Raw genomic sequence first — 15825 nt, forward strand, 5'->3', positions numbered from 1 at the left:
AAAAACTATGAAACACTTATTTTTTTTATTTGTAACCGAGAAGTGAAATACAAACGTTCATAGATGTAGCTTTAAGAATGCGAAAGTAGTTATTTAATAACGGCTTATTGACAGGAAAAACTTTCACCCACTTTTTTATCCCCTTGGTGGTTGAATTTACAAAAACACTGACTCACATTTTTTATTCATTTCAAACTGAGAAACCAAATAGTAGTTTTTACGGTTCTAACTTTAAAATTACCTTAATAACGACATATTTTCCAAATGTTTTTCATCCTCTATTTCATCCCCTTTGGAGTGGCATTTCGAATAATCCCTTCTTAAACGATGCTTAGCTCATAAGGCCCAAGAACTCTCTAGATTTCAGGTTTCTATACTTTTCAATTTGGGCTGGGGGATGATGAGTCAGTCAGTCAGTCAGTCAGTCAGTCAGTTAGGCCCTATTGCGTCCCTTAGGGGTTGCATTTCCAAAAAGAGTGACACTCTTATTTCTTTTACTTTCTAACCGAGAAGCCAAATACCAAATTCCTTAGATTTATCTTTTAAATTGATTTCATAATGAAATATTTCCATAAAACATTTCATCCACTATTTCACCCGTTTAGGAGTTGAATTTCCAAAAACACTGAAAAACGTTTTTTTTTATTTGTAACCAAGAAGGTAAATACCAGTTTTCAGATATACAGCTCGAGAGATTGTCTAGCTGTTCTTTAGTAATGATTTGTTTTCAAAAACAATTTACACGCATTATTTCACCCCAATAGGACTTAAATTTCCAAAAACTGTGCAAAATATATTTATGTATTTCTGACCGAGATACCAAATATCAGTTTTCTTAGTCTAGCTGTAAAATTGCCTTAGCAGCGACGTATTTCCAAAAAACTTTTTATTCCCTGTTTCACCCCCTTAGAGGTGGAATTTAGAAAAATGCCATCTTAAACGACGCCAACAGTATAAGATCAATACCCTTTCCAATTTTCAGGCTTCTGTCATTCGCGGTTTGGGTTGCACGACGATCAGTGAGTGAGTCAGGACATTTCCTTGTGTTGACTTGCGGCAAACTGAGTGAGCGATTGTAATTTTCGTTGGCGTACAATATCTAACTGTTAATTTCCCTTAAGTTCATTAGTTTATGTTAGTTTGCAAACTATTCATATTATTAATGAACAGGCGAAGAGTCACGATCCAATATGGTTAGATCATAAAGGAGTTTTCGACATATCGACAAAAGCAAGATGGAAATGCACCATAAATTAAACTTCCTGGCAGATTAAAACTGTGTGCCCGACCGAGACTCGAATTCGGGACCATTGCCTTTAGCGGGCAGTGCTCTACCAACTGAGCTACCGAAGCACGACTCACGCACGGTACTCACAGCTTTACTTCTGCCAGTACCTCGTCTCCTACCTTCCAAACTTTACAGAAGCTCTCCTGCGAACCATGCAGAACTAGCACTCCTGAAAGAAAGGATATTGCGGAGACATGGCTTAGCCACAGCCTGGGGGATGTTTCCAGAATGAGATTTTCACTCTGCAGCGGAGTGTGCGCTGGAGACCTTCTGTAAAGTTTGGAAGGTAGGAGACGAGGTACTGGCAGAAGTAAAGCTGTGAGTACCGGGCGTGAGTCGTGCTTCGATAGCTCAGTTGGTAGAGCACTTGCCCGCGAAAGGCAAAGGTCCCGAGTTCGAGTCTCGGTCGGGCACACAGTTTTAATCTGCCAAGAAGTTTCATATCAGCGCACACTCCGCTGCAGAGTGAAAATCTCATTTATTATCCACTACCGGCAAGAATATAGAACTGATAACTTTCCGTCAGCTATAAAATTTATCACTATTCGAAATACCGATGTCCATCAAAATGTGGCGGAGCAGATTAGTCTGAGAGGGACGGTTGCCTGCTAATAACTTTAATGTATCTTCTACAGGGTCTTTTGCGAACAAAGAGGTCACATCCAAACTGACCGCAATGTTTTTCAGCGCAGACATCGACATAATATCGCTAAGTTCCGTGGGTTTGTGACAACTCAATGACATAATTAGGTCAACTACATACCAAAGTACCACACAGTCTATTAGTGCGGCAGTTAACTCCACACAATGGCGTTAGAGGAAGTCGTTCACTTTGAGTTTAGTAGCAAATATGACGCTGCAATAGAAAGTTTTATTCAAAAATGTCGAGGTGAAAAACTACGTTCTTATATGTAAGCTTACTAATAAGCTCGCTATCTGCCTCCCTGAATCCTGCAGAACGACTACCCTACTTTTCACATAAAACATACAGTGTCTGGAACAGACCTTCCGCAAAGAGCATTTTACTAAAAGCATCTGCATAGGACTCTTCTTGAGTTTCTCGCTTGAGGACTGAGCCGTATCGACCGATCGGCCCTAGAGGACATTTCAGCCAGGTAGAGGCGCTCATTCACAAGCTGGTGTACCCTGCCAACAACAAATACGAACTGTTCGTGAGTCAACAACCAAAACCAGGAAACCAAAGGCAGCTGCGTAGGAAAAGACAGAAAGGAAAAAGTGTGGTGTCACCGCCAGACACCACACTTCCTAGGTGGTAGCCTTTAAATCGGCCGCGGTCCATTAGTATACGTCGGACCCGCGTGTCGCCACTGTCAGTGATAGCAGACCGAGCGCCACCACACGGCAGGTCTAGAGAGACAGACTGGCACTCGCCCCAGTTGTACAGCAGACTTTGATAGCGAAGCCACACCGACAAATACGCTCTCATTTGCCGAGACGATAGCATAGCCTTCAGCTACGTCATTGGCTACGACCTATCAAGGCGCCATAGCTTTGATAATTAATATTGTGAAGCATGTATCATCAAGAGCGATGTTCTACAAATGTGGATTAAAGTTAAGTATTACAGCAACTGCGTCCATTTTCTAAGTTCTCATTACCTTTTAACTGTTCCAGACCTCACGCCAATCTGCGTGAGCTTAACGCGTGCCTTTCGGCTTCCTCTCGTTGTGACTTGGCTGTCGTGCTAAGTCACAACAAAAAGTCTGCCACTTAGGGGGAAAAAATAGCAGTAACATTGACTTTCCACCGTAGGCGGCAGCAACTGAAAGAAATATCATTTCTCTCATTTAGATATAGCCAGTTATATAACCATTTTCTGGAGACCTATTTTCACAGTTATGAGTGCATGCTTTGATTTTTATTGTGTAAATTATTAGTCTTGAAAGTTATTTTAATATTTTAAGAGACATTGGTAAATATATACATCACCGGTCTTAAGTGCTGTTTATTGCTTTATTTAATGCAAAGAAACGATTTATTGATACTAACGTATTCACAGTAGTTTCTCTGATACGTATGAATACCATTTTTTTGTTTCAAAGTCTATAGGCTTCAGACATCAGCGAACAAGCGAGTGATTGAATGCATATTTGCTGATGGCCCTTAAGACATTCGCCATAAGGGTTGGTTTTGTGCGCAGCTAGCATTTGTCACCTGTGGATTTACGATTCTGATATCTTATGATGTAAACGATGGCAAGGTCAACTCACAGTTACACTGCCTGCATTATAAAGTCTACAATCAATACAGAAGCAGTTCTTAAGAACATACATATTTCTTCCTCACCATACACGTAGACAAACAGATCGTCGTGAATTCAGTTCCTAGATACATCCAGGTTTGCTGATTATATGCTGTGAAATGCTTCTTCTAATGAAGAATGGACCTGAAAGATAATATTCTTTCAAAATTATCTCGAAATTGGAAGCCGCTGAAATAATATAAATTATTTCCGCTGATAGTGCACATGTAGGATGATTACTGGAAACATGCAAGCTGAAGAAAACAGTATATACAGTCACTTGAATGCAGTCTACATTACTCATTGTTGGTTGATTTTCATAGTTTGAGGTTTCATGTTGACGTTCGTAAATATTCAAATGGTTCAAATGGCTCTGAGCACTATGGGACTCAACTGCTGTGGTCATAAGCCCCTAGAACTTGGAACTACTTAAACCTAACTAACCTAAGGACATCACACACAACCATGCCCGAGGCAGGATTCGAACCGGCGACCGTAGCGGTCGTGCGGTTCCAGACTGTAGCGCCTTTAACCGCTCGGCCACTCCGGCCGGCTCGTAAATATTCCATTTAGATCTATTTTAATGATTTAATGAAGGTGGCGTAGTTCCATAGCAGATGAAATTCTGACCGATCGTGTAATTGAATTGCCGGGAAGAGGTTACAAAGGAGCATGCAGTTTCAAACACTGCTACTGTAGCTGATGACAAGTGTACCAGAGGGTGAAACGTCTATCACTGATGCAGCTGGCAAGGTGGACTGTTTCCCCGTGCTTGAAGAAGCATTAATGATACTTCAGATACTGAAGTGGCTACAGATGTGAACTGATATGCTTGATTGTGAACTCCAATCCTTTGTAAAAATGTCCACCTCCTGAGAGCACATGTTTAATAACAAAAGTTGATACTTCTAATTTCCTGCACATTTTTTCAAACTTTTTAACACAGATTTTGTGTTCCTAAGCATTACTACATATGTAATAAATTGAGCACTTTTGTTGATTACTATTCCCATACCGACATACATTTCATTGTTAGGGTGGAAAGAATATTTTGTCTCTTGTAAGTCTTAAAGTGATGTATTAAGCATTAATGTCACCAACTGATTCTTACTAATTCACAGATTTTATACTGGGTGTTTCAAAGTATTTTTATCAAACGTCTAGGGGTGCTAAATCATATTATAGGGAACAACTTTTGTTAGAAACAAAATGTTCGCTGATGCGTCCTGGCGACGCTAACCGTCGTTTTATTGAATTCGCGAGCCGTGGGACGACAAGATTTCATCGAACTAGCAGGATCTGTGTTGATTGAGATGATATTTATTTGGTCACATGTGAGTACATTACGTATAGGGCGGGTACTTTTTATATAGGACAGGTCAACTTAAACTTAATGTCGTAAAATATTTAACCTACATTTACTCGTACAATATAAAACAACATACTATGCCTTGTTTACATTCATTACACTGTAATACCTTCAACTGATTACATGACATACATACAGGTAAAAACAACATTCCCCATTCTTCACATAGATATTCCTCTACACCATATAATTCTTTTTGCTTTAAGTAAACCTTTAGTAATTTATTGAATGTCCTTCCACTGATTATAGACTATTGGGAAGATGCTTTATCAGTTTTCCACTTGAGTATCGTGGACCTTTTTCTGCAGCTCTCTCTTTGTGAGGTATACTTCTCAGCTGGTCTTTCTTTCTTGCGGCATACTGATGAAGATCTACATAGTTTTTAGTAGTGAATTACCTTTGGTTAGTGAAATTATTGTTTTGTATATGATGCACAGGGATGGAAAATTCAATATTTTCAGATTACAGAAGGCAGTTCTTTATGAGTCAGTTTTTTTATTCAGAATAGTCCTAATGCCCTTTTTTTGCAAAGCAAAAACTCTTTTCGTGTTATTGTTGTTGGAGTTTCCACAAACAGTAATTCTGTATTGTAAGTATGGTTCACATACTACACAATACCTGCATCTAGAAGTTGTTTATTACAATAATTTTCAAGCTGTTTCATAATAAATATTTTGGTGACTAATCTGCAACAGAAATCGTCTACATGTTGTCTCCATCGGAGCCTATTGTCAGCTGTAATTCCCAAAAATTCATGTATGAAAATATCTATGTGGTCTGCTTCTTCTCTACTCGTGAGGACCTATCGTTTCAGATTTATAATGAAGTCATTCCGTATGAGCCACTGTACTGTATCACATGTTGACGTAAATGCATTTTTCTCCATTGTTTCCATATTGTTTTCTACATTCACTGATGTCTTGTCATCCACATATGGTACTTTTTTTCTCATTGACTTCAACGTTGTTTACAAACAGCTTGAACAGAAGCGGGGCCAAGCACAGATCCCTGAGGTACCCCATACTGAATATTCCTTATTTCAGATTTGCATCCAGATTCCGTTGTCACATACCGCATTCTGTCACTGAAATATGATTTTGTCCACTGCAATGAATGTCGACTTTCGCCACTGCTTTCAGGTTTTTAGTTAGCGCTATATGGATGATTGATTCAGAAGCTTTAGAGAAATCAGAAACATTCTAAATACCGAGTTTCTTTTGTCTAATGCTTCTATAACAGATTCTTTTAGGCTTGAGGTAGCGGTTTATGTAGATTTCCTTTTCGGAAACCTTGTTGTACCGGAATTAGAATGCTATGTTTCTCTAGGAATGTGGTCCTCCCATTATACATGAGCGCCTTTATTATTTTTGAGAAACCAGAGATTAAAGATAATTAAATGATAAAATGGCACCATAGCCGTACTTACGATGTTATTTATTATACCTATCCCATTAAATTGACAGGGAGATTTTCAACGTGAACACCTTAACAACGTATCTAAGAGGAGAAATATGTTTTAGAAGCTCGCCCTCTTCCCTTTCACTCCGCGCAGATGACTGAATTATAGACAACACACACTGCATGCGAATGCTGCAGAGTACCTACTCCCTGCCGCCTCTCAGGAATTACAAACGGCGCCTAGCGTCGCTGGAAAGTGTCAGCAAACATTTTGTCACTAACAAAAGCTGTTCCCCACTACGTGATCTATCATACCTAGACATTTGATTCAAAGACTATGAAACACCCTGTATATTTTAATATTATTATTAAGTCCTAGGCATTTGTGTTACGTTAAAAGTTGGTATGACAATACATTATATGTGTAGCAGAAGGCCGCCATGAAAGAAAGTGAGAAACACTGGAGGTATGAATTTAAAATCGCATTCAGTCACAACTTTTCGTGTTTCATTACGTACACGAAGCATTTCGGACCCTGTGGGTCCATCATCAGGCGTAATTTGTCTTAATACACGATTTATTTTTTCTCTTGAACGAGGTGAAATGCATATTCCTGTTACGAAAAGGTTTGACGTTAGGTTATGAATTTAGTAAGTCAACAGCGTAGAGTATGTGCGAAATAGTGAAAAAGATGTACAATGTAAACTTACCACATAATCCAAGAAAAGCTTTCTTAACGTTTTAGCACCAGCGTATATTCTTTTCTCCATCGTTTTCGTACATGTCACTTCATTCACGAGAGACATTTGCAAACACATGTTTGTAAACACTTCACAGATGTTTTGTACATGATATGGTCAAAGATGAATTTATTCGTAGTGCTAAAGATATAATTATTAAACAATTGACATATGCAGGAAATAACTTTAGAACAGGTGTTCAAAATTACTGAAATAACTGTGGCTTCCGAAATCTGTTTGGTTCAAATGGTTCAAATGGCTCTGAGCACTATGGGACTTAACTGCTGAGGTCATCAGTCCCCTAGAACTACTTAGACCTAACTAACCTAAGGACCTCACACACATCTATGCCTGAGGCAGGATTCGAACCTGCGACCGTAGCGGTCGCGCGGCTCCAGCCTGTTGCGCCTAGAACCGCTCGGCCACTCTGGCTGGCGAAATCTGTTTGTTCATTTAACATAGATTCTGCTTTTTTGATTTTGTGGAGGTATATCTACAGTTGTTCTAACATATTTAGGTCTAACCATTGGCTTCGTTATGTAGTACTATCCAGTTGTTTTCTAAACTGCTGACGACATGTTTCGTTTCCAACATATGTTGCGCAATGACTGATTTTTCGAAACGGTTGAGCCTGAAAGCATTAACGTGTTCTTGAAAACGAATTTAGAAGTTTCTACCTGTTTTCCCTACATAGTAGGCAGGATAACTGAGGCATGATACTTTCAACACTCCGCTGTTGTTGTATGTTTGCGTATTTGATGTTATGTTATGGACGAGTAAGTTTCCTAACTTATTATTAGTTGAGAATGCAATTGTTTAATAATTATGTCTTCAGCACTACGAATAAATCCATCTTTGACCATATCATGTACAGAAAATATGTGAAGTGTTTACAAAAAATGTGTTTGCAAATGTGCCTCTTGAATGAAGTGACATGTACGAAAACGATGGAGAAAAGAATATACGCTGGTGCTAAAACGTTAAGAACACTGTTCGTGGATTATGTGGTAAGTTTACGCTGTACATCTTTTTCACTATTGTGCACATACTTTCCGCTGTTGACTTACTAAATTCATAACCTAACATCAAACCTTTTCTTAACAGGAATATGCATTTCATCTCATTCAAGAGGAAAAAATAAATCATTTATTAACACAAATTACACCTGATGATGGATCCACAGGGTCCGAAATGCATCGGATACTTAATTAAACATGGAAAGTTGTGACCGAAGGCGTTTTTAATTCATAATTCCAGTGTATTGAATACAGTCATGTTTGAAGCTGCGAAATATGGATAAAATTAAAAAGAAAGTGAGAAAATTGTGACCATCCGTGTCCTCCCCCCAAAGCCAACCCTGGATCGTGCCTGTTATGGAGTACCGTCGAAGAGATGTACGGAAAGTAGCGCTCAGTGCGTTAAAGGAGCTTTCAGTCAGCATTTGGGCGGAACGTTAAACAAAGTGCAGCAGTGTTCCGGGAAGGCGCGGCTTTTCGTTTGGGGCAGGCAGCAAGGCAGGGCGCGGCACACGGCAGATCCGATTGAGCCGAGGGCTCGGCTGGCCGGTCCCCCTGGGACTCGTCCCTCGCCCCTCCTTTCTCTGGCCACACACCCGAGCCTTGGAGGGCTTTGCGGGCGGCCGTCGCTGCCGCGGGAATCAATCTCTCGCAATGAGGGGAAGCCAGGCGCGGCGCGGGGGCAGCGGAGGCGGCGCAGGAAGTGATTCCCGGGCAGGCGAGTCCGCGGGAAGGCAGTAGCTGCCGGCCAGTCCCGTGGGTCTGGCCAAGAAGTTGGCCCGTGCGAGAGTTAACGCGCATCGTGCGCCAATTCATGCCCCAATCACACGTCAAATCCGCACCTTTTTATTCTGAATGCCCACTCCACTCGCATGAAATGTCACCTCAGGGACTTCAGAGGCTTAGTATAACTTCCGCTTCAAGAGTTCAGATGCTACAGTCCTCTACAGTGTGTCCGCGACGAACCCGTTCACCTTGGTTAAATATTATGTTGACCCTGAAATATCGGATGATCAAAAAGTCAGTATAAATTTGAAAACTGAATAAATCACGGAATAGCCGGCCGAAGTGGCCGTGCGGTTAAAGGCGCTGCAGTCTGGAACCGCAAGACCGCTACGGTCGCAGGTTCGAATCCTGCCTCGGGCATGGATGTTTGTGATGTCCTTAGGTTAGTTAGGTTTAACTAGTTCTAAGTTCTAGGGGACTAATGACCTCAGCAGTTGAGTCCCATAGTGCTCAGAGCCATTTTTTTGAAATCACGGAATAATATAGATAGAGAGGTACGAATTTACACACATGCTTGGAATGACATGGGGTTTTATTAGAACCAAAAAAATACAAACGTTCAAAAAATGTCCGACAGATGGCGCTTCATCTGATCAGAATAGCAGTAATTAGCATAACAAAGTAAGACAAAGCCAAGATGATGTTCGTTACAGGAAATGCTCAATATGTCCACCATCATTCCTCAACAATAGCTGTAGTCGAGGAATAATGTTGTGAACAGCACTGTAAAGCATGTCCAGAGTTATGGTGAGGCATTGGCGTCGGATGTTGTCTTTCAGCATCCCTAGAGATGTCGGTCGATCACGATACACTTGCGACTTCAGGTAACCCCAAAGCCAATAATCGCACGGACTGAGGTCTGGGGACCTGGGAGGCCAAGCATGACGAAAGTGGCGGCTGAGCACACGATCATCACCAAACGACGAGCGCAAGAGATCTTTCACGCGTCTAGCAATATGGGGTGGTTCTAATAAAACCCCATGTCATTCCAAGCATGTGTGTCAATTTTTACCTGTCTATCTACATTATTCCGTGGTTTATTAAGTTTTCAAATTTATACTGACTTTTTATTCACCCGGTACTTTCGGTTTATGAGCATTAGGCCGGGGTGCAAGACTTATTTCCTCTCCTAGCGTTTCGTCTTCTAAGGTTGAAGACATTATCAGAAGCTATAAAGACTCAACAGTTTCTACTTATCCATGCAATGGTCATTTCGTAACGTCATCAGATCGCTACCTAAGATCGCGGAGTCGCACCGACGTCTGTTAGGGATTTTGTAGCGGGGAAGAGTTCGCACTTTTTGCCTTATTTAGCACTACGGCCCACTTCTTAAGCATTCCTTATGCCATTTGTGAAGGCTTCTTTTTGTAGTTCCTATTTACTTGATCACGTGTCCAAGGGCTTTTGTATAGACTTGCTGTTGCAGGCACGGTTGTAGGTCCTTCACAGTGTTCAAATAGTAATGCATTTTGGTTTAAACATTGCGTCAATGCCTTCTTAGTACTCTGCTGATGCGAACTGTGACTGTTTTTACGAATAGCAGGAGAACTTTCCTTCCATCTGGTTCATTTTCACCAGAAGCTCCAGATCTGTTTATCTCTTTGATAGAGTAGCTGTTTCTCCTGAAGGTAGTCCTCCGATGACTGATGTTTCCCTCGAACTACTGTGGTTCACGGATTCTATTAGTCTGACCCAAAAATGTTCTGATCACTCCTCTTTTCTGCTTGGAATAGTGATAGGAATTTTTATAAGGTATCTTGTGAGTGTGCTTTGAACTGACTTTGTGGTAAATGTTCCTCCGGGTTTTCCATGAACTTGTACATTAAGAAAAGAAATTTGACCTTCTTTCTAATGTTAGGTTTAATAGCGTTCAAATACTTCAGAAATTTTGACAGTTTTTTCTTCATGACGCCATATAACTGAAGTATCATTAACGGGCCGACACCAGCTACAGAGATTCTTCTTAGCTGCCTGAAGGGCTTTTTCTTCAGATTTTTCCATATACGAATTCGCTATATCTGAGGTGTATCAGTTCCCTACAGCCGTTCCATCAGCATGCTGTTGTTGTCCCGTTGAAAGTAAATTGATATGAGATAATGTTTGCAGAGATCTTCATTATCATTTCTGATAATACGTTCCAACCGTTACAACATCTCATTAAGAGGAACTACAGGAAAAAGTGATACAACATCAAATGTCTCTTAGACTCAACTTTAAGTATTTTAATTTTTAAAACAGGATGACCAGAATGTTTAATATAAGTGTCTGTTTTTCTACAAATGGCTGTAGCGGAGAGGCCCAATGTTCGGCAATCCCGTAGGTCGGAAAGTCAACAGATCTAGCCATAGGTCTTATGAAATGCCAGGTTTGTGAATTTTTGCTAAACCATATGACGTTGGCGGTAAAACTCCCGATTTGCTGAAACACTGCAATTCGATTGGAGTAATCAAACAGGCTTTAATTAGCTTTTCTATTCCCTTGAGAATAGAAGTGTGGTATCTCGTGTAGCCTCTCTCATGACATGTCCAGCACTGGAAGACGAAATGTTAGACACAGATATATGGCTTGACTCTCACAAAACGAAAATCATAAAGACGCAAATATCGGCCATGAAAACCTGCATAGAACATGGTATGTTCGAGTACTTGCATGTACAAATTGTCTTTCTAGTGGATCTGTATGTGGACCATGGTAATTTACACAAAGATCTACGTGTCTCTGTGTCTTCCTTGACACGTTGCGGAGAATGTCAGAAATTATGCTTCAGAAAGCTTCCTCAACACTTTTTTTTTCAATTCATTAGCCTTGTACCGTTATTGAATCACATGGGAATTGATTATTCCCCATAGTGTGTTGTCCAGCATATTATAATCTGGGCTTTGTGGCCATCATTTCAATGGAACTCGATATATTGCTGAACCACACCAAATTCAGTGACCTCAAAATAGTTTAGCACGGAACTCTGTCATGTTGTAACCACATATGAGCTGTGTTTCCCTTGTGTCCGAGCTCTGGTACTAGCCACGTTTTCAAATAAGAGTTTACATTCGTGTATCCTTCAGAATCTCACGCTGCAAACATGTATCTTTAAAACATGAGGTTCTGACGAAGCAAGCTGGGATCTCTTTACTTCCTCTCATGCTTTTCCATCTGCTTCCTTTTCATTTTTTGCCTAATTACCATTAACATGCATGGGTATAATCTGCAATTTCATAAAAGAGAAAGATTGGCCCTTAGTCTTAAGGAATTAGCACCAGGTCTAATTCTATGCTTAGTTTTGTGTATGTAATTAATTTCCTAATTTGTTTTGATTATTCTTAGTTAATATCTTTTGTTACACGGTGAAATCAGTAATTGTTTCGTGACATTTGGAAGAAGAACTCCCAGGATTCTTGAAGTATGTATTTGGCTATATTCGGAAAGATATTAGCAAAGCCAGCCCTTAATTAATTCCAAAATAATTACTAGATTTGTCAAAAGCATTGTCAATGTAACTACATCTGTTAATTTCATTATTTTAACAAATAATTCGTCATAACCTTTGTTGTGATAGAAGAACTGTTAAAAGGAGGAACTTCTCAATGTATTCAGTTAATTGAATGAGTTATGTTTTAATTGTAATTTCCGTAAATTAAACATCGAACAATGTGTAGTTCAGTGCCTATTATTGTGAGGATTTATAAAGTCCTATTTTTGGTCCCGATACAGTCAGTCCACGCACATTTTCAGACGGTATGTATCAGTAAGAGTAACAATAATACATCAACTTAACAGTGGAATTAGTGTAACACAAATAGGCCAAGTGTTAAACAATGACAGTGTTTGTTCAATTTATTTGAATAACATTTACAGTTGTCAGTGTAGAACTTCCACCCCCCCATTTTTCAGCCAGTATAACAATGCAGTACGTCAACACCGAGGGCTATCATCGAAGAAGTAAAGCAGGTGAACGTCACAAGGTTTATTCCTTTTTTCAGATAATAAGTAATTTTCTTACCCAGAAACCCACATTCCTCGTGTGTGAACTGCAATATGTTTAACATTTATAGCAAATTAACAAATTTTACCGGGACATGGCGTTTGGAAATTTTCCCAACAAAGCATGCTCTCCATCCGTGGCAAATAATTTATTGACAAAATTAATATAAATCCTTTCTTTTTCATATTTTGTTTAATGTGGTCATGCTTTGTTGACTGCAGTAGATGATATTCAGCTGCTCTTTCCTCTCGTCTTCTTAAGACGTAAATGCAATTCTCGGGGCATCGGGTCCTGTCTGCGGAAAAGTATCTTCTTGACTGTGTTTTTGAATGTGGTTTTCCACTGTTCATGTATGTTAGCCTCTGTCGAAGGCAGTACTCTTGTAACACTCTCTCGGTCATCGATACTGGCGTATCCAAGGAAACTGATCTGCTATTGACAAAGTGTGTCGGACTTCCCAAGGTCCATTACCTCACGATGGCAGATCTTATATGTGGGGGGAGGGGGGGGGGGGGGGGGATGGGGATGGCAGTACTACAAACACTGGTGTGATGCAAAGCTTTCAGTGGACTCGGTAAACAACGATGTACTTTGAATAATATCTTGTATAAAAGATAGCAGCTTTACAAATTGAATTGGTAAGAAAGGAGTTTAATCCTTTCGCTGCTACAGACGAGCTCTTTGCATTCTGTGATGAGGCCGCTTTTGTTATAGCTGTGCAGATAGCCAAATGCTGGTGTCTGTGCTCAGAGACGGCGTTTTGGCCAATATGACAGACATCAACTGATTTTTTTGAAAACTATTGGGTGAAAGAATTTGATTTTTGCACATCTTATAGCCAAGCATTGCATATGGTTGATTTTAGCTCATACATTGCAGGAAATGAAATGTAGGTACAATATCGAAATTTAATTTAAAAATGATAGCAGAACGATATGTCATTTCGCTCTAGAGTTACTGGGTTTTATGTCCGAAGGGCGGCCGGGGGCGACGAGCCATACGCTCCCTTGCATCGTGAATCATATGGTGATAACAATAGCCTTATCTTGTAAACGATTCAAGATATCGGAAGTTTTCTGCAAATGACGGCACGCACTTTTGCACATATTCTGTGTGATAAACACTCCAAACATTTTTATTCACCGAGATATGGAAGTAACTCGTCCGCAGTAGTGAGAAGTCGTCGGCTCAGAACGTATTCAGACGCCCATAGCACTGTAGGCCTGTCGAATAAGGAATTTTCTTAGCCTGAAACCCACATCCCTCGTGTGTTAACTGCAACATGTCGCACACAGCAGTGAAAGGATTAAAATGTGAAATCTCAAACTCGAGTAATTGTTTGCTCAATGCCCTACCACACGGTCGGTGGGCAAAAGCAGGATCTAAGTGATGGTTAGAATGAATGAATGAATGTGAATGTGGCATGTTTTGGCCGAGAGTTCCCTTTCATGGAGTTCACCCGCCTGGCTGGTTCAAATGGCTCTGAGCACTATGGGACTTAACATCTTAGGTCATCAGTCCCCTAGAACTTAGAACTACTTAAACCTAACTAACCTAAGGACATCACACACATCCATGCCCGAGGCAGGATTCGAACCTGCGACCGTACAGTCGCGCGGCTCCGGACTGAGCGCCTAGAACCGCGAGACCACCGCGGCCGGCTCACCCGCCTGGTACAAGTGTTATTATGTAACGCCACTTCAGCGACTTGCATGTCGATGATGGTGAAATTTTGATGAGGACAACACAAAACCCAGTTCTCCAACCCGTCTGAGAATGGAACTCGGGTCCCTCACATGGCATTCAGCCTCACTGGTCACTCACCTACGGAGGCATGTAACGGTGGTTAGAGGGCAGACATAAATGAATTGGTTTTCTAAAAAAGAAGTGATATTAATGAGGCAAGAACGAGCAACAAATTGAGCTTAACTTCAACTGAAATCTCGGCTCCCATGTGCTAATCCTGAGTGCTATCGTGGGCCACGGTATTCCACACTGAGCTGAATATCTGAGAGGATCTGAGCATCGGAGTGTGAATGAACATCTGATTGTGTGGAGGGTGTCCTGGACTCTTAAAAAACCTGTCGCGACGCCAGTAGGGCATAGTACCTCTCTTGCTATCAGTCTTAATATTGGTGCCAGAAAAACTAGTTCCTTATCCAACAGCTGACCTGCAAAATATGCCAAGCATTCTAGTTCTGTACAGTCGGTGCTTTTCACCTCGCACGAAACACAGGAATTTCATTTTTAATTACTAAAATACCGACACTGGCAGCACACCGCTTGTTTTCAAAATGTTATTTTTCCAGACTGGTTACAGGCGACTTGATCGTTTTCAGTTGCGCACTCTACGTGCCATTATGTTACACTTTTTTTTCATTTATTGAACTACTGAACGTGCCCTATTACACTGTAGTAATACGTATTTGAAGGTTAACGTAAAACGTTATCTGTAAAATTTTTGATCAACAAAGAGAATACAACTCACGCGGTTCCGTTAGGTGCCTTGCTTCCCAAATAAAAAATTAGAATGAGTAAAGCTTAACAATTGACTTAAATATCACGCTTATATCTACATGTACAGATATGAGTCGCCAGAGATTTACAACTTAAATGGACACTGAAGTAAAGATACGTGCTTTTTGTGTCATGAACAATCTAATAACTGTTACACTAACGGAATTACTTATGAGAACAAATCTGTTACGCTTCTAGGATACAGCCAGTTTTTTCAGGGCATTTATGAAATTATAGTTGTCGCTATAGGATTATCATACAACTATCAATATTACCAAATTATGGAAGTTGTAAAATATGTTGTGACTTTATGAACCAAGTCTGATTTATGATGTCATCGTCCTCCTTTTTCACGTGCTTGCTTCCTGAGAGGTAACTCTATGTCACTAAATTACTGCAGTCTAAAAGCAAGTGTTCAATAGTTTGGTCGCCTCCATTAAATGTCCACAGCGGGCCTTCAGTTCTCCTG

The 15825-nt window shown here is 40.4% G+C and overlaps 1 non-coding gene across 1 annotated transcript; it reads left to right on the top strand.

The window, feature by feature from the left end:
• Positions 1 to 1627: 1627 nt before the first annotated feature.
• On the top strand, positions 1628 to 1702 carry Trnas-cga. Its single transcript has one exon. It is a non-coding gene; the product is annotated as a tRNA-Ser (tRNA).
• Positions 1703 to 15825: the final 14123 nt, after the last annotated feature.

Source organism: Schistocerca americana, chromosome 2 (assembly GCF_021461395.2).
Source record: "Schistocerca americana isolate TAMUIC-IGC-003095 chromosome 2, iqSchAmer2.1, whole genome shotgun sequence".
Taxonomy (NCBI): domain Eukaryota; kingdom Metazoa; phylum Arthropoda; class Insecta; order Orthoptera; family Acrididae; genus Schistocerca; species Schistocerca americana.